At 45.2% G+C, this 20,417-nt stretch overlaps 1 long non-coding RNA gene across 1 annotated transcript; it reads right to left on the bottom strand.

The window, feature by feature from the left end:
• Positions 1–2,089: 2,089 nt before the first annotated feature.
• LOC118501914 lies at positions 2,090–19,989 on the bottom strand. Its single transcript, XR_004904567.1, has 4 exons — positions 19,840–19,989; positions 15,226–15,332; positions 14,459–14,626; positions 2,090–3,924 (listed from the first exon to the last, which is right to left on the bottom strand). It is a non-coding gene; the product is annotated as an uncharacterized LOC118501914 (long non-coding RNA).
• Between the last annotated feature and the right edge of the window lie 428 nt (positions 19,990–20,417).

Genomic DNA, 20,417 nt, shown 5'->3' with positions numbered 1-20,417 from the left:
ATCATGTGGCTCCAGATGTTATCCCCTGAGAAGGACATGCGCTTTCTTTTGTAGTTTTCTAGCCAGGCATTTAGTCATGAGGAGATCTGAATCAAATCATGAGGAAACATCATACAGACCCAAACAGACGAATATGATATAAAATAACTGACCTGTGTTCTTCATATATGTCAATGTCATAAAAGACAAAGAAAAACAGACATCTTCCAGATTGATTAAAGAAAACCAAAGAGACCACATGAAACACAATATATGATCTTGGACAGGACCTTGACGTGGAGAAATGCTACAATAGGACAATATTGGGACAACGGACAGAACTGGCATATAGGCTAAATATGGATTGTTTATTTTTAAAAGTATTACATTCATGTAAAATTTCCTGAATTTAATAATTCCATGGTGTTACTTAAGAGACTATCCCTATTTTAGAAATAATGCACTGAAGAATTAGGAAGTAAATGGGCATGATATATGCCCCCTACTCTCAAATGACTCAGGAAAAAATACGTGTGTATGGAAAGAGAGAAAGCAAATGATAAAACAAATGTGGCAACATGTTGAAAATTGGTGGCAAGTAAAGGATAAATAAGGTCAGAGTGAGTTCTTAGAATCATTCTTGAAACTTTTCTATAGTTTAAAATTATTTCAAAATAAAAATATTTTTCAATAAAACCCTATAAAACATGAAAATTGAAATTATTTTTATGCATAAAATTTTATAACCCAGTTCTACTAAGGTATAAATATTTTTGCATAGCTGCAAATCACTTTTATGTAGTACTAGGAATTTTAGGATCTTCTTTTTCACTTAATATTGTCTTATTTAAGTATTTCCATGTGTCAGTTTGGTCATATAGCAATCATTTTTAGTAACCATATAGTTCTCTCCCACATAATCATTCTTCTATTATTGGACACTTCTGTTATTTCCAATTTTCACAATTACAGTATCAGTGCTATGAACATATCTATAAAAATTACTTTATTTCCTTTTGGGAATACTTCCTAGGGGTTTTAGGATAATTCTGTATATAACAAGATCTAGAAAGGGGACCATAATGTGTTAGATGTGGAAATTATATGCATTAAGATTCACTTGTACCAGAGAATATTCCCCATACTTGTAAATATGGAGTTGGTTTGAAAATTGTTCATCAGCACATGGGTACCACTGCTGGACGGCAGCTCTCAGAGAGACAGACACTCACACATACACACCATTCACCGAGCGCAAGCAGCAGACCGAGTGGGGAGAGAGAAGGGTGTGCAAGGAGCCGAACTGACAGACTATTGCTGTGTTGGTTCACCGCCCACTTAGCTGGCATGCTTTTCTAGTGAACACAGAGCACAGCAGACTGCAATTGTTCATGCTCAGGTGCACTGGTTTTAGTAAACATGTCTTACTCTTACAGAAGTTCCAAAATTTTAATATAGAAACTACTTGGTTGAAGGAAAAACAAGACATGGACTTTGATATAAATGTGCTGGGGAGCTTGGGCATCAAAGGACTGAAGAATACTTTTGTATGTAATGATAATTATGTAGGGCTAAAGACCAACTTGAGTGAATGATTATAAACAAGGAATACCGATTAGCAATTCCAGTAATTAGGAACTGGTTTGTAAAAGATAGGAAGAGTGTGGGACTTTGTGAAAACCCTATTTGTATCTTGAAAGAAGTATCCACTCCCTAAGGTATGTCTTAGCTGAGAACCGTAAAATGTGTGGATGCATATAAAATGTAAACACTTGAATCCTTACGTTAGTAAGGATCAGTAAGGCACACAAATGAACAAAAGCAACGAGTTCAAAAAGATGCCTAGAACAAGGAAATGTTCAGGGGTCATGGAAATGATCTGCATCTTGGGTTTGAAATCAGTTACAAGTGTACAGTCATTTGTTGAAACTCTCAAACTGTTCCCTTAAGATCTGTACGTTTTACTCCACATGAGGAGTAAACATGCATGTCTCAAAACATGCAGTAGAAAGTACCCAAAACTGGGCACCAGCAGACCTGCTCTGTCACAAACCAGCTCTGCGAGAAGTCACTCAGCCACACCAAGGGGACACCAAGGGGATCTGAACACCGAGGAGATCTTGTTAAATGACCTCTAGGTTCCCCACTACCTTTAAGATTCTAATGGAAGAAAAATTTTAAAGTAGCTGTGAATTTACGGAAATTAATAACTTGACTTAGGACTTTGGCAATTTTAGACTTGGACACAATTTCAACTGCATTAAGTAATTCGTGAACACATTATCATTATACATAGAAATTCAAGTGATACACATAAGGCAAAAGTTCTCTTTGGCTCCCTTCCCATAATCCTAGAGGAGACCTGTCCTGCCAGGTGGCAGACCACTCTTCTAGGCCCCTGTTTGGTGTTTGCTGGGGAGGCAGTATGGCCCTGTAACTAAGCGTGAAGACGGGGGAGTAACGCTGCCCGAGGTCCCCAGCCCAGTAGCACAGCTAGCCAGTGTAGAACCCTGGGGAAGTCACCCCAAACACCTTCAGTTCAGTTTCTCCATCTCAGGACAGCCACAAAAAGGGCAACCATTCATGAGGCTGCTGTGAGAACTAGAAACAAAATACATGTAAAACACTCAGAACAGAGACTAGCACCCAGAAAGCATCAGTTATTACTGATAAACTTTTCCCTATTCCATAATAACATATCTGTATTTGTTTCTTCCAATTCAGTTGAAGAATGAGTCATTTCAAACACTCTAACACAAAGGAGTCACTCAAAGCACTACACTAAATTAAAGGCCCTCAGGAAAACAAGTCTTTTGGAATGTTTAAATCATTGATCTTGAGCCAAAGGGGTTCTTCAGTATCATCTCATACACCTCGGAGATGAGGGAAATCAGGCCCATCACATTTCTGTTGCCAACACTTCAGATTTTTATTTAATGTGGGAAGTATAAATGTGTGGAGATGGGGTGGAAAATAAAATGCCAGACAGCCACGTCCAACCTTGTCTCTGTAGGTCTGTCCCATCACCAAGCAGTCACAATACCCAAGGACCCAAGGATGAGCAGGAAGCAGACCGTGTCACCACACAGCTTGATGAGTGACTAATTTGTATCTAGGCTTAGGGGCAAGGGTATGCGGTGCTTGCTCTGTTATTCTTTTGCATTTACGCTGTAAAAGATTTTTATTTCCTAATGCAGAATCCTCTAATGAAGGGGGGAAAAAAGCCCGCCTGGATGTGGATTTGCATATTATTTTGGTGATACAGACTAAACTTTCAACTGACACGAGGCACCATAAAGTGCCACATTTTCTCCCAATCAATTTTTCACCTTTACATGGTGATAAGAGCTCGTGCCAAAGGTTCTTGGGTCTGTCTACGTGAAAGGGCTGTAACCCACACCCACTTAGTCCACAAGTCAACAGCCTTGAAGAAAGACAATGTGAGGACCCCAACTGTGTGTGGGTTTGTGCAGCTCCCGGCTCTGCTGGGGTGGGCCCTCGCTGACAGGGGATGCATTTGCTGCCCTGGCAACCCACTCTGCAGAAAGTGCACTCAAGTAACACCCTGCAGGAGGCCAAGGAGATGAGGAGGGTGGGGAGAAAGGCCAGGACTTGCCCTTTAACCAGACCAAAGCATATTTCCCTGGCCTTCTTGGCTGAACACGTTTCTAAGATCAACAGCTAACCTCAGGTAGCAGAGTGAACTATGGCCCTGGGGGTGTGATTTAAAGGTCCCTCTGCCCCAAATTTCCCCTCACTGTGCTTTAAAAGTGCCTGGTATCCAGTATTACAGACTACTTCTTTAGCCTAACAAGCGCTGTCTTAAAATGTAAATGTCCTTGGGATAGTCTGTGAATGCAGTGAGTCTTCAAGCAGTCTGCCACTGCCGTGTGAGTTTATTTCATCCACTCCCTTCTTTCCGCCAGCTGGCTGAAGTCATCAAATCTAGAAGATAAGAGTCACTGGGTTATGATTTACTGCTGTTATTCTTTTTTATCTTTGACACAAGAGAACTACTTAAAAGGGAGGGCAAGATGACTTTGGAGCACGCGGCCCCGCTGTGGAAGGGGGGGCGGGGCAGAGGGGCAGAGAATGTGGCAGCAGGAGGACAGCCCCGAGGGGAGGGGAGGGGAGGGGAGGGATCCAGGAAGTGAGTGTTAACCCAAAATAAGGCCCATTATTTCCCAACTCTGGGACTGCTTACCTCAGGGAATACTACTCCGGATCTGGGAATTGACCGAGAGTTGCACAAACTCTGCTTGTCTTTCAAATTAAAAGCACTAGGATTAATCAGGGAGTGCTTTTGCAGTGTGTAAACCGAATTAAAAATAATCCAATAACCACATAAAAAATTAAGGAAAAATTCTAAACACACATTCGCATCCACACCTACACACCCTCTGATGGACACAGTTTCAGGGAGGACCAGAACTCCAAAGCTGCGAGTGACTCAGAGAAAAGAACCCCATCTCTGTATCTCTCCCTCTCTGCGGAGGCAGACTGAAGGCTGTGGTTGTCTTCTGTATGGCAGCTTGGGCTGGGGCTGGGGGGGCAGGGGGGGAGCTCTTCCCACCCAGGTCCGCTCCCCTGCCCTGTGCTACCTTCAGAGAGCCGCACTCGGAATGAGAGAAGCCCAGAGGACCGGCACAGCTGTGGGTCTCCGAGGATGGAGTCGCTGACCACCCCTCTTCAAAAGCGGCCCGCCAATGTGTGAGTCAGCAGCCATAAACTGGCTTCAGACAAACTACTGTTTGCCAAATCTGCGTAGATGGTAAACATGAGCAGGGTGTCTGTTGAAACCAAACCATCCCTCAGAATTCTAATTCAATAGGTCTGGAAAAAGTCCAGGAAATTATGTTTTTCATCAGCATTTCAGATAATTTCTGTAATCAGGCAAGTTTTACAAACACCAAGGTGAGAAATCTGCAGTTTCAGAAGGAAAACTAGGAAGAGGGAGAGTCCCGAGGCAGCTGCTGCTCTCCCCCGAGTCTGGGAAAGCGTGCTGCTGTCCCTTTCGGAGGATACGGTAGATGATTACCTCAGGCTGGGCCGCTGCCTATCTCGAGCCGGGAACTTTCCATGATGTCAACAGAACACAGTACGTGAAGATAAGGAAGGAATCGTTTAGCTCCTGTGTAAAGGCTTATTAATACCCATGAACTCACTACATGCAGTGAAAATCTGGTGCCATGCAGCTGTTCTCCCATGTGCTGGCGGTCAAGTCACAGCTCCCCCTGCCCGCCCCCGCCACACGCACACCAAAAAATCCCAACACTAGAATGGTCGGCCACGGTTCTGAGATGCTTGACTAAAGCTGCTTCAGGCAGCAGGTCAAAATGCGGGCCCCACCACGAGCTAGTACCAGGTGCAGTCGTCACAGGGAATACAGCTCCTCCTCACAGGATCTCCCCAAGGCAGAAGTGCCTTAGGAGCCCCACCCCGCAGCTTCCTAGGTCCTGAGCCGAGGCCCAGGAGAGAACATGGTAACATAAAAACAACCGTTATCTGGAACGGTAGAATTACAAGCCAAATTTTAAAATTTATTTTATTTATTTCCTTTTACTGATATTTTAATATGGACATGATAAATAAAGAAATTTACAATTCTTAATGCGTTATTTGTTATCCACCCATCACTATTTTGTGGAAAAGCAAATTAAAATATTCCTTAATGACAATTGAGTCAGTTTACTAATTACTTCTGTTAATGAAGATATTATACTCCATCAACATATTTCTTTGTCATAAACTTCATTTTCAGACAGAAATAAGAGGCACTGAGAGTCTTATCCCAGTATCAGAACAAGTACTTTAGACAGTATGAAAACAGAATTAAATGTTTATTAAAATAGCACTGAACATTCTGAAAAACATAAGTTATGCAACAGCAGTCTCCAAGGCAGAGAGAAGAGAGCGGCTGAAGTCCAGGTGAGGGTGAAGGAGAGAGGAGTGGACGGGACCCATGGCGCGGGAACGCACTGTGTACAGCGGCCAAGGGCTTTGCTGCCACCTTCACTGCCTGAGCCTGGGGTGCTCGGCCCCAGGCCCCTTCTCCGTGGACAGCAGGGCTCCTCTTCAGAAATTTACAGCCGGGACATCCCATCTGGGCCTCCTGATCCTTTCACACTTAGATTAAGGTAGAATGGGGACAAAGAGGACCCCAGGCTCTGAAAAGGAGAGTCTGGGGCCCGTGAATGAGGGGGAACCACTGGTATCTGAGTGGGGGGCTAGAGACCTGCCCTGTGACAGTGGGGAGAACCATGGCCAAGAGAGGTGAATGTCAGAGAGAGGGGCAGTGCGGACCCCAGGGAGAAACTAGGAAGACCTGCGGCCTTGCACTGCTCACAGACACGAGATGCCGCTGCCTGCGGGGCCTCCGTGAGGCCGCTCTCAGGCAGGCAGGCCTGCAGAGCTCACACACCCCGTCTGGCACCCTCCTGCGGGCTTTCCGGTTCTGGTTCCCGTCACAGCGGACTGGAGGGCCTCTGCTCCAGAGGATCTGTTGAAGGAGATGTGGCCGTGCAGGAGGAGGACAGGAGCTTGAGTGAAGGCCAAAGGGAAAACTGAACTCACCTCTCCCAGAGTTTACAAACATGATTTTGAAATTTATACTAAAATACAAGGTGGTTTATTGAGTCGTTCTTACTGGACTTTCCAAGAGAGGGCAAGAATCTTAGATGACAGCTTTTCTGATTAATATTTTCACTAAAAATAATTAAGTTGGAATCAATATGAAAATTCTCTTTGTATATTTTGGTTTGATGTTTGATGTTCTCTTTATTTGGAGAATAATGGTTAAGTTTTACCTTCATATTTAAAGAAGAAAAGAAGACAATAGAAGAAATCTATTTTCATTCTAGAGCTTACTCTTAATCAAGAGTCAGTCGGATTCTTCCAAACTCTCATCCAGAACATGTCCTTCAGTTTTAAAGGAGATGCTTGACAGCTACAGTAAGGTTGTTCCATGACATCATGACACCTTAGCTCAAATATCACCTCCCTGGTTGTATTTCCCTATAGTTGCCTCAGTACTGTAAGCAGCAATTTTAGGGATAGAGGCATTGTAGGAGAGACTAGGAAGGCTAGACAAGTGGTTAATATTTGAGGAGATAAGGAGAATCTATACAAAGTCCATGAACTTGAAGTCCATTCTATCTGAAGATGTAGACTGCTTTATTGTTGTTATATATCATAAAATAATAGCTCTCCTGTACTGAGTATTTATGTTGTTCTAAATCTGTGTAAGTGATGGGCTCATCCCATCCCTGTGAACTTCAGAGTATCTCACATTTAAGGAAACAAAGGCCTAGAGAAATTAGATCAAGGCCCAAGGCCACAGAGCTACTAAGCAGTGGAGCCAGGGTTTGGATGTCCCTGGCTCCCAAGCCTGTTTGCTCAGCTACCAACCCTTCCCCATCAGTGGGATAGACTACATGTTCCGGATTCAACCCTTCCAAGAGTCCTTCCTGGCCAGTGCCTCCAGCCTACGTCCTCCATTCTGAACTGCATCCTAGCCTTTGTGTTTTCAGAGCTCTTTATCAGTTGTCTCCCAAAAGGGGCTGCACATTCCTTGAAGACAAGTCCATGGCTCATTTACCTTTATAGTACCTACAAAGGAGACTGACAGAGTGAGAGCTTATGGGACATTGAAAGAAAAGACATCCAGGGAAGATGCCAGAATTAAATATTTATTATTATCATGTAGATTATATTGTTTTCATTTTATATAATTGACATTATTATAATTATTCTGTTATAATACAATATTGATAGTTGATATAGATGAGTCGATTCTATTTTCAACTAATTCTGCTAGAGCTTTTTGGCTATAGTCGGCAACTACAACATTTAAGATATCAACAGTGGCCAAATGAATGAAAGAAGGGGAAATATACATTATATATTAAGTAAAGTAGAAACAAAGGCTAGTTGCTGGTTAAGGATGAAGGCCACGCGGTAAATAGCCACGAATACTTTGAGAGCTCCCGTTTTCATAGTTTATGCTATTGTCACATGCTTTGCTCAGATCCTACTGAAGGGGAGGGTTTTTATCACCTCCTCTTCCAGATCCACCATTAAACCTGGCTTTCTCTTTTGAAAGTACTCTTAACTCGTAATTGCAGGGAGTTCCTCACTCAACACGACCTACAGGAAATGTGTGCTAGCAGAGACCTCACTAGGAGCCAGAACTTAGAAGCTCAGCTCCCAAGCAGAGGAGCATAATGATGAACCTTGGCCCTACAACTACTAGCTTTGATCTTAAACAAGTAACTTACCTTCTCTAACTCTCAGTTTCCTCATAAGTAAATGGAGATAAAACAGCTCTTAGTGCCTAAGGTTGTTAGGAAGATCTGGTGAGATAAGTAAGGTATGCAAAGCACTTTCCAGATTACCTGGCATAGAGTAAGTGCTCAGTAAACATCAGCTACATGTAGTTGTTTGAGCTAGGGGGCTGCTGAGTGACAGCAGCTGTGTGCCACACAACAGAACTGGCGTGTGGGCCAACTTCAGCACAGGTGCCAACCGTGGAGAACCTTGATCCTCAACCCAGCCCTGCAGTAACATGTCAGGGGAGCCGTATGGTGTAGACAGCCTGGATGCGTGCAACCTGGGAGAGCTGCTCAGCCTCATGCCTCCTCATGTGTGAAGTGGTGATAATAACAGTCCGTACACTACTGTGAGAATTGAGTGAGGCTGGGCAAATTAGATGTTTTTATTTCTGGCCACCTCAGCCTTCACTTGCTATGCAATACCTCTGTGCTGAAGCAAACAGGGAAGTGCCATTCTACATGGTCACTGAGGGAAGTTTAAAGATATCTTCCTACATTTTTTCAAATCATCTGAGAAATACTTTACACTGTATATTTGTTGAGGAAGTTGGAGACCAACATGTCAATAAGCCCATTTTACTTTTTAAACTATTATTAAAGTAAATAAAAAAAGGTCTTATGCAGTATGTGACAATTGGCAAGAATTTACAGTCCTCCTATAAAAGTCTGGTTCTCCTGCCCCTAGGTGTTCCAAAGCTTGGGGGTCAGGGGGCGGGCATAGTGGAGAATCTGCCTGTCTCAGAACTGTTTTGCCAAGTAAAAATGGCCAAAGAAGTGTTTACAACTCTCACCTGAATATCCCTACTGAAGAAAAATAGTGAAAATGGTTATAAGGACTTTAAATAAAACTTTCACTACTTGCAAAGGAAATGGTACAATCTACACACTAAACTGTGTTGTATAGTTTTAGGATTAAGTCATGTCAAGTGAGGAAGCGTCCAAGATCAAGCTGGAACACACACCTCCCACTGGTGATCTGCTGTCCCCAGTAAAACGCTGTCGTGAAAACCAATCTGGGGCAAAGTGAGGTCCTGGCTGCAGGCACCTTCCCCGCTCCCTCCCCCAAACACCCACAGCAGGGCTGTGCTGGGCCTGTCTGCACTGCAGGGCTTTGCTGGTCACAAGTCACTACCTCGCTGTCTCCTCTCTCTGTGTCTCTCTCCCTTCTGTGTCTCTGCCTCTGTCTGTGTCTCTTTCTCTGTCTCTCTCTGCACGACTGTTGGATTTTAAGCTAGATTCAGGAGGATTCTTGGGAATCCTAAATTCTAGTTCCTCTGAGAATGCATGTTGTCTACCACCCAAATTCACTATGTGTCAGAAAGGGTTTTCAGGAACTACTATAAAGGACACATGGACAAAACCAGGGGGGAGGGTGGAAGCAAGGGAGGGAGGTGAGTGTGGACAGAGTTGGGGGAGGGGTGGGGAGAAAATACGGACAACTGTAATTGAACAACAATAAAATCATTTAAATTAAATAAATAAAGGAAAGAAAAAAAAAAGAAAGGCACTGCTTTGGCAGCTTGTGAGCAGTCTGTGTGTAAGGTGAGTTGAGGGTGCTCAACCCAGTCCCACACAACTGAGGTCCAGGTCACAGGTCACCTGTACTGGTGACAGCTCAGGGCTCAGAGTGTCCCCATGAGGCTTGCGGTATGGCAAGACAAGCCAGGACAGGGAGACCCAGGACCCTGGGAACAGACAGAGCCCAGGAGCAGAGCTGGTGAGGGAGGAGGGTCTCAGAACAAGCGACTGGTTTGGTGGGTTCACAGGAGGCGAAAGGAAGAAGAGCCAGGAGGGGGCCAGCTGAGGCTTGGTCAGAGGACAGGGAAAGACCACCTAGCCAGTGAAGTAAGCCACATCATATCCTTTCAAGAATTTGTGGTGGTTTGGATAAACAAATACACAGACATACTAAAAATTAAAATTGTATGTGGGAGTTTAGAAATTATAAGATTGGGTATCTAGTCTCACATTTACCCTTACAAATTGTGTGACCTCAGGCAAATCCCTTCCGCCTCACGCAGCATACAGGCAGCTCTGAGCAGAGACAACGCCTGCCGTGCCTGTCGCACCGGACTGTAAGGACTTGAGGAAAGGACAGGTGTGAAAGCGGTTCATGGAGACTTGACTACCAACTCTAGAACTGTGACACAGGCTCCTTTCCTCCTTTGTGGCCCTCCGGGGGGAAGCTCTTCCACCCTGGAGAGAGGTGGGCAAGCACCCGGGCAGGAAAGGATCAGGATCTGTGCAGTTTTTACAATGGAAGCCCCTTCCTGCCATATTCCAGTCTGCTGCTGTGTCTCCCACACCCACAAACACACACTGAGAGTCATACCTGTGGTCCGACAGTATTTTCAATTATTCCATCATCCATAAGATATTTGATTATTGTAAGTTGAAACTGGAAGCCTGGAGAACACACGTCCCACAGATGTGCTCTTGGGCCTACAGTGTGGCCTATACAGGGTATTTCTCCCCCCAAAAGTTTATTTATTATATATATATATATATATATATATATATATATATATATACTCTCCACTTTTAATTTTTTAAAAGTCAGCAAATTTACATAAAAAATTTAGTTTTCTAGCTTCTCTTGAAAAGTCAAAAGACCTAGCAACACCAGATCCAAATCCTCCTGCAGCAATACTCCCTGCAGGGAGCATCGGAATCACAGGGAGAGACTGCCAAAACAAAGGCTGCAGAACCCCATACCCAAGGTTTCTGATTCAGTGGGTCTGGGATGGGCTGAAAATCTTCATCTCCAACAAGTTTTTAGGTGATTCTGGTGCTGCTGGTCCAGGGACCACACTTTGCTAGATCGCTGCATGGCTGCTCCTGTCAGATAGGGGTGCACACTCCATTTGCCACAAACTCCCCCACCTCTGCCTCCTACTGTCAGTGACACAGTATCTGTTGTCATTTATCACACTTACTTTGCTGTTTTCTTACACGTGCAAAGCCACTGAATGTGCCTGGTCTCCTAGATATTTGAGTTGGCAACCTCTGCTACTTGAGGGAAAGAGCTCTACCTTCCTTTTTCACTCCCTTTCCCTCTGCCCCACCTCTGTCTCCCAGGGCATACACACCCACCATCCCACACACTATCTTACACATAGCATCCAAATATTTTAGCTGACTTGAATTCCTGCATAAAATCCGATCCCTTCAGGGCCTGCGCTGGAAGGGCAGCAATGCTTTTAAGTTAGGAGCTGGTTTAATCCTCCTTCCCCTTGTCTATGAATCCAGATTAAGAGCAGGTCCCTGCTGCCTTAAAGGTCAACTGGGAAACAAAGAAGAGGCTGATCATTGCACAGGGTCAGGTATAAATTCTCCTGAAACCCACTTCTGCCTAGCTTCTGAGCCCCCAAATCCCCTAAAATTAGTTACCACCTAGGAATACTAATCAATGGACAATGAACAAACTGCCTTCACTAATTGGTCTTGTGACTATCTGTCTGAGGGCAGGGCACAGGCCTGGTTGGCAACTCCAGGTCCCTTCCAACTTTCTTTTCGATGAGCCCAGTAATGAAGACTTGGAACAAATTCTGTACATATTTTGAAACCACCCAAATGCAGGCCAGACTCTTCTCCCTAGTGTCCACCCCCACCCATGCATGCTCTATGTTGGATCCTTGGTCCTAAGCCATGGTTTGTGTAAAATGAACTAAAATTTAATTTCCACTGAGAGTTTAAGTGTTTCTCTCTTCAATAATGAAACATGGGCAGTTTATTCCAGAGACTCTGTAAAGGATTCTAGTCTTTAAAGCCAAAAAAGTTAATCCTTCTTTTATGGGCTGACAGCAAATGAAAAAAGGTTGTTTTGCCAAGAGGAGTACCAAGATAATTTGTGAAGGCCTGACATCATTGAAATATTCTTGAAAGGTGACCAAAAAGGAAGAAACTTCTAAATTAACTGTTAGAAGCCGACCTGCACTGTCAAAAAGTGGCCTCAGAGCTACACTTTCGCTTGCATTCTATGGAAAAGGGCCCTGAGGCTTAGAACAACCTCCTCAGAATTACACACCATCAAAGACAGTCAAACTCACTCTCAAGCCCACAAGCTCCCATTATCAATTTATCTTCACCATCCACAGTTCTTGTACCAAGAGCAAATCTCCCCTCTAAACTGCCTTGGAAAAGCTTAAGAACTCAGAGGCTGACGATGACCCAAAACTCAAAACATAAAATAGAAGAACCCATGGTGATTCTCCTTAAAACCAGAGCAAAGACAGGCAAACACACTTTCATAAGTGACAAGTGACACCCAGGCCAGGAAGGCTTTGCTTGAATGTAGGAACAAGTCCCAAGAAAGAAGAGTCCTGGGAAGGAGACTGGGAAGTGGCAGCAAAGGCAAAAGTGCCTTAGACAAAGTTACCAGTGCCCATCAGACACCCTCCAAGGACAGTAGTGGCTAGCTGACCAATCCTTAATGAAGAGAGTTGCCTGAAACCTGTTAATTTGAGGAAACCCAAACGCCATGAAGGAAAAAAAAAAAGCCAACAATTAAGCATTTGGCTCTGGTTGGGGTGGCTCAGTGGACTGAGTGCTGGCCTGCGAACCAAAAGGTTGCCAGTTTGATTTATGGTCAGGGCATATGCCTGGGTTGTGGGCCAGGCCCCCCAGTTGGCGGCAGGCCAGAGGCAACTGATTGATGTTTCTCTTCTTCTCTTTCTCCCTCCCTTTCTCTCTCTCTCTCAAAAAATTAATAAATAAAAATAAATAAATAAAATCTTTTTAAAAATTAAGCATTTCTATAAAGGATGCCTTACAGAAATCAGAAGGTGAATGAACATTTGAACATATCCAAAAACAGGGCTAACATTACTACTACAATAAACACCTCGCCTGTAAAATAAGCAAAGACAAAACCCAACAGAAAAAAATAAACAGGAGTGGAAATGATTAGACAAATCATGGAAAAGGAAATGCAAATATCTCTAAAATGTACAGAAAAGTTCTCAACCTCACCCGTACTCAGGAAACATGCAAATTAAATCAAAGTGTACTGTTTTTACTAACACAGTGCCAACTCCCCCGCCCCCAAATATCAGTATCACGAGGACTAGTGAGAGCATAGGGAAACAGATACTGTCCCACATTTCTTGATGTGGAAGATTGCCACATAACCCTTGGAACATAGCCTGGCCATGTATAATAAAATAAATATGGCCTCTGATCTCAAATCCCACTTTGGAGAATTACTGAAGCCTTTTAAGTAGTGGCAAAAAATAAAAAATAAAAAGCCTCCACATTCATCAATAGGAGAATGTCTGAATACATTTTGGACACCCAAATGAATATTATACAGTTATTTAAAAGGCCAAAAATCACCTTATTTTGGGAGATAGTAAAAGGCAGCAGCTAGCAGCATCAACTGGAGAGCCACATTGCCCAATTCAAACTGCTGCTCCGCAATCATTAGCAGTGCGGCCTTTGGCAAATCTATCACATCTCAGTCCCTCGTCCACCCAATGGCGCTAACAGTACCTACCTCATCTGGTACTAGTGCGGTAAACGAGATAGAGCATGTGCCTGGCATCTAGCAGGTACTAGAATGATATCCATGACATTGTTCGGGAGGAAGAAGGGGAGAACTGTACTCATGGCACAGCACAGATCTAGTTTAGTTAAGAGAATACATATTTTAAAGCACACTGTGTATGTATGTGTGTGGTGCTAGGAGGAAAGGAGAAATTTTTAACTTTTTCTTTGTGCATCTCTGTGTTGTTAGACTTGTTGCAAAGAACATGTACTACTTTCGTAGTTTGAAAGAACAATCCAATAACAATGTTTGGAAGTGGGGTGGGTGAGGGTGCTAGCAGGAGTCCGGAATAGAAAATATACTTTTGAAATTTATGTGGGGAAGTAGAATGGAAATACGAATTCAAAGAGAAAAAAGAATAAGGTAAAATTTCTTTAAAAGTTGATGATGGTGAGTATTCAATTTCTGTGGGATTTAATTTCACGAAACGCATGTTTAAGTGGCACAGCCCTTTTTACTGTAAAATACTCATATTTATATTATGCCAGAAATCTTTTGCAACTAAATTCAAGACAAAAAAAAATTGTGTTAATTTAGAAATTATTTGGGGAAGGTATATCAGCAAAAATGTATGAAGACTATTGCCTAAATTCTTTCAGCTTACCCTCTGAGATCAGCTTCGGATATGGTATCCCTCGTGGGTAAGAAGTCAGGAGTCAGTTAAGGTTGTCCTGCTCCCCTCTTCATAAGGCCATTTCTCGAACACTGATTTCACCTCTTTTGGGGGATCTCCAGGGGCCACTGGAAAAGCAGATTTTGCTCGCAGAATGCCCTGAATGAGTCAGAACAACACACCAATTAAATCAGCTCTAATGCTATTTGGAACCCAAGGCTATATGTAACACAACTTGTCCCACTGCTATGTCAAATTATGTCCCACTGCCTTATTCAATATAGTCAGAAGTTCTAAAAGAAGAGCAAATGATAACATAAAAATCAAGAGCTAAAAAGACGGCCTCAATTTGATCACGAACCCTCCCAACATGACTTTTTCAGGGAGAAATGAAAAGTTCGGAGATCAAATTATCTCGTTATAAATTACAGCCTGACATAATCAGCTCCAACACGTGTTAAAGTCCAAAATTATTAATGTCCAACATTGAACTCTCTTGTTCGTGTGACTTACAGTTCAAATAAGAGGTTTTGTCACTCCCTGGCAGTGAACTCAGCTCCTGAAACTGAAGCTCCCCTTGCCCAGGAAAATCCCTGTCTTTCAGGCTGATCCCAGGCCCCCCAGGCATGGGCAGGCAGGCCCCTGTGAAACTGGCGGCATGAAGCAGCAGAGCAGAAAGCACACTTTCTGTGGGTGGCCTGGCTCCCATGAGAACGGAGATAGGAAGGAAGAAAGTAGGTTGTGGGTGCCGAACTTACACATTAGGGAACTTGCTAGCAGTGCTGGAATAGAGGATCAGTGTCATGTTAGCGGCACCCGCTCCGTACTTCAAGAAACATCTGACGTGGGAAAGAAGTGTTTCCCCCTAGAACAGGATTACAAGAAACAGCCTCTAGTATTTGAGAAATATTGAGTTCAAACTTCTGAGCTAGATTTGTTGAAAGATTCATAAGTGAATCAGAGCTGGATGCTACCTACCAACCAACCACCAACATTTGTAACGTATCCATATCCGTGAAGGTGACATACTTTAGGGTTTTTGTTACAGCAGTGCTTTACACCTGCTACCAATTTTTGTACTACTGTAGATCAGGCTTCGTTTGCCACCAAACAACCCCAAATATCTCAACGACTTAGAACGGCATAGACATATTTCTCATTCGTGCTGCCATGTGTGTTAGCCGAGGGCTCTTTTCCACTTTGCCCCGACTCCAGGGGCATAGCTGATGGAAGGAGCCACCATTTCAGACATAGTTGGTATGATAAAGAGGGCCACAAATATTCTTTGTCACTCTTCTCCCTAGTTTTCATCAAGGGGTAGAGTTTACGTCCCCACCTCTGGAAGGGGAAAGGCTCAGCCATTCCAGCAACCCAGTTGAGCCTCCACATTACTCCAGCCCCAGACAATACCTAGCTGGAACCACATGAGAGACCCCAAGCAAAACTAGGCGACTGCCCATAAGCCCATTCAACCTATAAAACCATCAGGGATAAATAAATGGTTACTGTTTTAAGTTACTAAGATTTGGGGTGCTTTATTATATAGCAATAGATAACTAAAACGTTCCATCTTGTGTCAAAAGGAGACACTGAGAAATTGCACACGAGTTCTTAAAACTTTTGCTTGGGAGTGACCCAGATCACTTCTATTTCATTGGCCATGCTGAGTTCAGAGGAAGAGGGGAATGGAAGTCGACTATGTGTGTGGGAAAGCAAATGAAAATATTTGGTGACTAGCATTTATATTTCCCAGAGAGAGGGCATGGCTAGAGAGGTGTATCTTCCATAAAGATAAGTAAATCACTGAGTAGATGAAATCTCAAGGGAAAATGAGTAACAAGAGGAGAAAAGAACGTAGATGACAAGAGATGCTCATAGATGACCTCCTGACAAGGAAGGATGGATCTAAGGAGGAAAGGGAAGGTGGAAGAGTCAGGAGGCCAAAGAACTTATATGTATAACCCATGGACATGAACTGTGGGGCGGGGGTGAAAACTGGAGGGTCAGGGGGGCAGTGCAGGGGGGAGGGGAAGAAAGGGAGAAAAAAACTGGGACAATTATAACAGCATAATCAATAAAATATACTTTAAAAATAAAAAACATATACTTTCTTTAAAAAAATCTACAGAGGCAAAAGGAGCAATCAGGATCCAAAGAAGAGCATAAAAAGCTAAAATTGGTGGTACAGGCAAGGAATGCATAGAAATTCAAAGAGATCAGTGTGGGCTGGTGTAGTCACAGGCATGGGGCAGAGGTAGTATTAGAGAAGGAACTGGAAGGTAACAGAATTTGGCTTGTTGAAGAGAGAAGGGTGCCCTCAGCCAGGACACAGCGTGAGAAAATTCTTGGAATGGGGAATGAACTCAGCAGTTGAGGGGAACAGGACTAGGTATTGTAAAGGGAAACGTACCACTGCAGTAGAGGGTATGTCAGGAGTAACAGAAAACATGGATTAGCTTTGCTGCGGCAGGACAGGCCAGGGAAGCCGGTTGTGGATTTATGGAGGCCTTTGAGTGCCCACTGAGATTTCTGACTTCTTTCCTTTAAATAGGCAAGCATCACTGGAGACAGGTGTCTGAGTAAAGGAAATCGGCATATAGGACTAGTTCCTTCATGTGGGAACGAAGGAGGGAAAGACAGAGTAGGCCACCAGCCAGCCAGTTACTGCAGTAGTCAAAGGAATACCCTACTGCAAGAGATCAGATCAGGGACCTTAGAAGGAGAGTAAGTTGCTCAGAGGACAAAAAGAATAAAAAATAAAAAAGGAAGGGCTCTAAGTGTGGAGAAGCTGAGATATTTATTTAATCTCAGGGTGTAAAAGAAAACATCTTTTATTCCCATGGCAGACAGTATCAGTTACCTACCCAATGTTCTCCACCCTGCTTACTTCCTTGAAAACAGAAGTTCAGTACTGCTCAGTTACTCTCTTCCCTCAAAACTATCAGGGAAAAGAAACCTACACACTCATAATTCAGCTCCAAGGTAAATTTTGTTTGGTTTAAGCCTGCCAGTGGTTCTCAACCAGTATCAGCTCTATAGGGAGTGTGCATAGGGTGGAGCAGAAGAGGGTTTTTTGTTTGTTTGTTTGTTTTTGGTGTCACAATGCCTGGAGTGCACCACTGATATGTAGTGGAAAGGAACCAACAATGCTAAAGGTTGGGTAATGCACCCCAAAGTCCTCCATGAAAACTGCTAAAAGCTGCGTAAACACTAACTAGTCAGGGCAGTCCCATGCTGTCAGTTACTGTTTGATGGAATAGCTAGCTATTAACCCAGTTCTGGTCAGTAAGATACAAGGAGTGGCCTGCTACCGGGGGGGGGGGGGGGGGGGGGGGGGGACACCAAGAAAAACCAGAATTATCTTCTGGAGGGTGGACCCCTCGTAGTATTTCCTTGCTAGGTGAGTGTTCTAGGAACCCATCTCAATCAGTGGACCAGCTGTTGTTGCTGACAGGTTGTGCTCAGCTTCACTGAAGTTTTTAAAGATTTTTTTGAAGGTCATCATTTCATGATGGGTGACTCACAAACGCACCGGCCTATATCACCCCGAGTGTTCAGCAGTTTTTGACAAAACACAGCATGGCCTCCGTGCCCCACCCTCCCTATTGACCCGATCTCACCCTGACTTTTTTTTAGTTTCCCCAATGAAAAGAGTCCTCAAAGGGAAATGTTTTGCCAATGTGGAAGAGATGAAACAAACAAACAAAAGACAGATGCACCAAAAGGCATCAAAATCGACAAATTCGAAACTGTTTTGAGTGGTGGAAAGTCTCAATAGGTTTGTTGCAGTAATTGGAGAGTACGTTGAAGGTGACTGAGGTTTAAACATGTAAGAACACAATTTTTAATAAATAAATTCTGGGTTTTGCCCCCCCCACCCCCAATATAAGCCTCTGGGGTGGTTTCCGCTGGTTGATGTTGTCCCAACTGTATGACACCTTGAACTGCTACAGCCATCTCCTCCCCAAAACCAGTTCCTTCCCAATCTCCCTGTTTCCATCACTGGCACCACCATTTCTTGTTATCAAGTCCTAAGGCAGGCTTGACTTCTAACCCTTCACTTTAGGATGACCCCTCATTCAGATTTGCCTGGGAGAGCAATGTGCTCTTACTCCTGTTCTCCCACTGTAATTAATACTTACACTTTGAAAAGTATTACTGATTGGAGGAGATTATACGGTCACTTACGTATCTCCAACTAAAAGCAGTCCACTCTGCCACAAGAAAATACCTCTAAAGCAAGAAGCAGCGAGCTATGGCCTGTGGGCTGTTTTTGTATCTCCAAGGAGGGTAAAAATGTTTTTACATTTTTAAATGGTTGAAAAAAAATCAGTAGAATGCTACTGCTTGATACCCCAAATTATATCCACTTAAAATTTCTGGGTCCATCAACCAGGTTTCACTGGAACCCAGCCACGCTGACTCCTCCAGGGCTGCTTCCTCACTAGGAGACAGACCTGACTCGTCAGTACTTAGCACGACTCACGTTCGGCCCTGTATCAACAGCTCGCGGACCCCTGCTGCAACGCCATCACTGAGTTCTGATTTCCCTCACCTGTTGCACGAACACTACTACTGACTGGTTCCCATTCCTCCCCCCACGCCACTCAGAGCTCTGGTCCCGTCCTTCGCGCTTTCATTACCCTCAGTGGCTCCTGCAAAACCGCCCACGGACGGTGCACACCCATCCCTCCTACTCCAGCAGGCTGCAGCGCGTTCCCAGACGGCGCTCCTCCTCTCTACGCAAACGCCCACCGCGCGGTCTTCGTCCCTCTAACAGCCCTCGCCGGCGCCTTCCGTGCGCCCCCACTGCTTGCCCGGGTCTCCCCTCCACCCCGTCGGGGCGTCAGGTTAAGGAAAACTGTTATTGTTATTGCCTTGGTACACCTTCGTGCACCCACCACGCCGGAAGTGCACGGCAGGGAGTTGCGGGGGGCCGGGGCTGGTGTGCGGTGGGTGACTCCGCGACACCCAGAACGCACGCCTGGGCCGGAGCCACCCGGCAAACCAGTGCCTGAGCTGAGGGGCCCTTAATGAGGCTTCGGAGGGGACCTTTAGGCCGAAATCTTAAGGGCTTAACAGGACAAAACTCCAGCAGCACCACTTCACCCCACGCACGCTCCCGACACCTGAGAGAAAATTCTACAGCGGGCTGGACCCAAACCACCAGGGAGTGACTGCGCAGTGCCAGCGCTGACAGCGCGTGCCTTTCGGGGGTCCCAACCGCCCCGGCGCGGACTCCGTGCACTCTCCCCGCGTCAGGGAGACCGTCTGGTCGCCAGCACTTCTGGGCAGCAGCTTTGTGTGCGCGCCCACGTTCCTGGCTTCCGGACAGGCGCGACGGAGCCCGGGGGGAGAGAGCCAGCCCTCACCAGTTTGTGCGAGCAGATAAACTGTCGCGGCGGCCCACATGCCACCAGCCGGCGCCCTCAGAAAGGTGCCCAGCCACGCCCCACCTCCGCCCGCAGCTTCAGAACACGTGAAGCTCCTGGGCGGAGCGACGGCAACTAGGCGGGAGTTTGCGGACGCGTACCTAAAGGCTGGGAAGGGAAGCAATTCCGGCGCGCACGCGCACACCGAGGGGACTGGGCGAGCGTGCCTCCGAAAGGGGATACGGGAAAAAGCGGAGCGCGTGGCGCTCGGAGACCTGCGCACGCGCCGTGGTCTCGCCCCGCCCATGCGCGCGCGCGGCCGGCGCAGGATTTTTTTTTTTTTCTTCAGTCCCGCCCCGCACTTCTACAGAAGCGAGCCAGGGCACGAAATGAGAGCGGGGAAGTGTGGGGCGAGGTGGGCGGGGCGTCGCTCCAGAGCGCGGCCAGCAAAAAAGGGGAGCGGAGGGAGATCCTAGACAACGTTACCCCGTCAACACCCAATCCGGAGCCAGCATGACCCCGCCCCCTTCCCTCACGTTATTGGCTGGGAGGCCCCGAGATGGGAGGGGCTGGCCGTG

Source organism: Phyllostomus discolor, chromosome 8 (genome assembly GCF_004126475.2).
Source record: "Phyllostomus discolor isolate MPI-MPIP mPhyDis1 chromosome 8, mPhyDis1.pri.v3, whole genome shotgun sequence".
In the NCBI taxonomy this organism is placed as follows: Eukaryota; Metazoa; Chordata; class Mammalia; order Chiroptera; family Phyllostomidae; genus Phyllostomus; species Phyllostomus discolor.
Note: the sequence above shows the minus strand (reverse complement) of the source record. Positions and strands in the feature narration are given on the sequence as shown.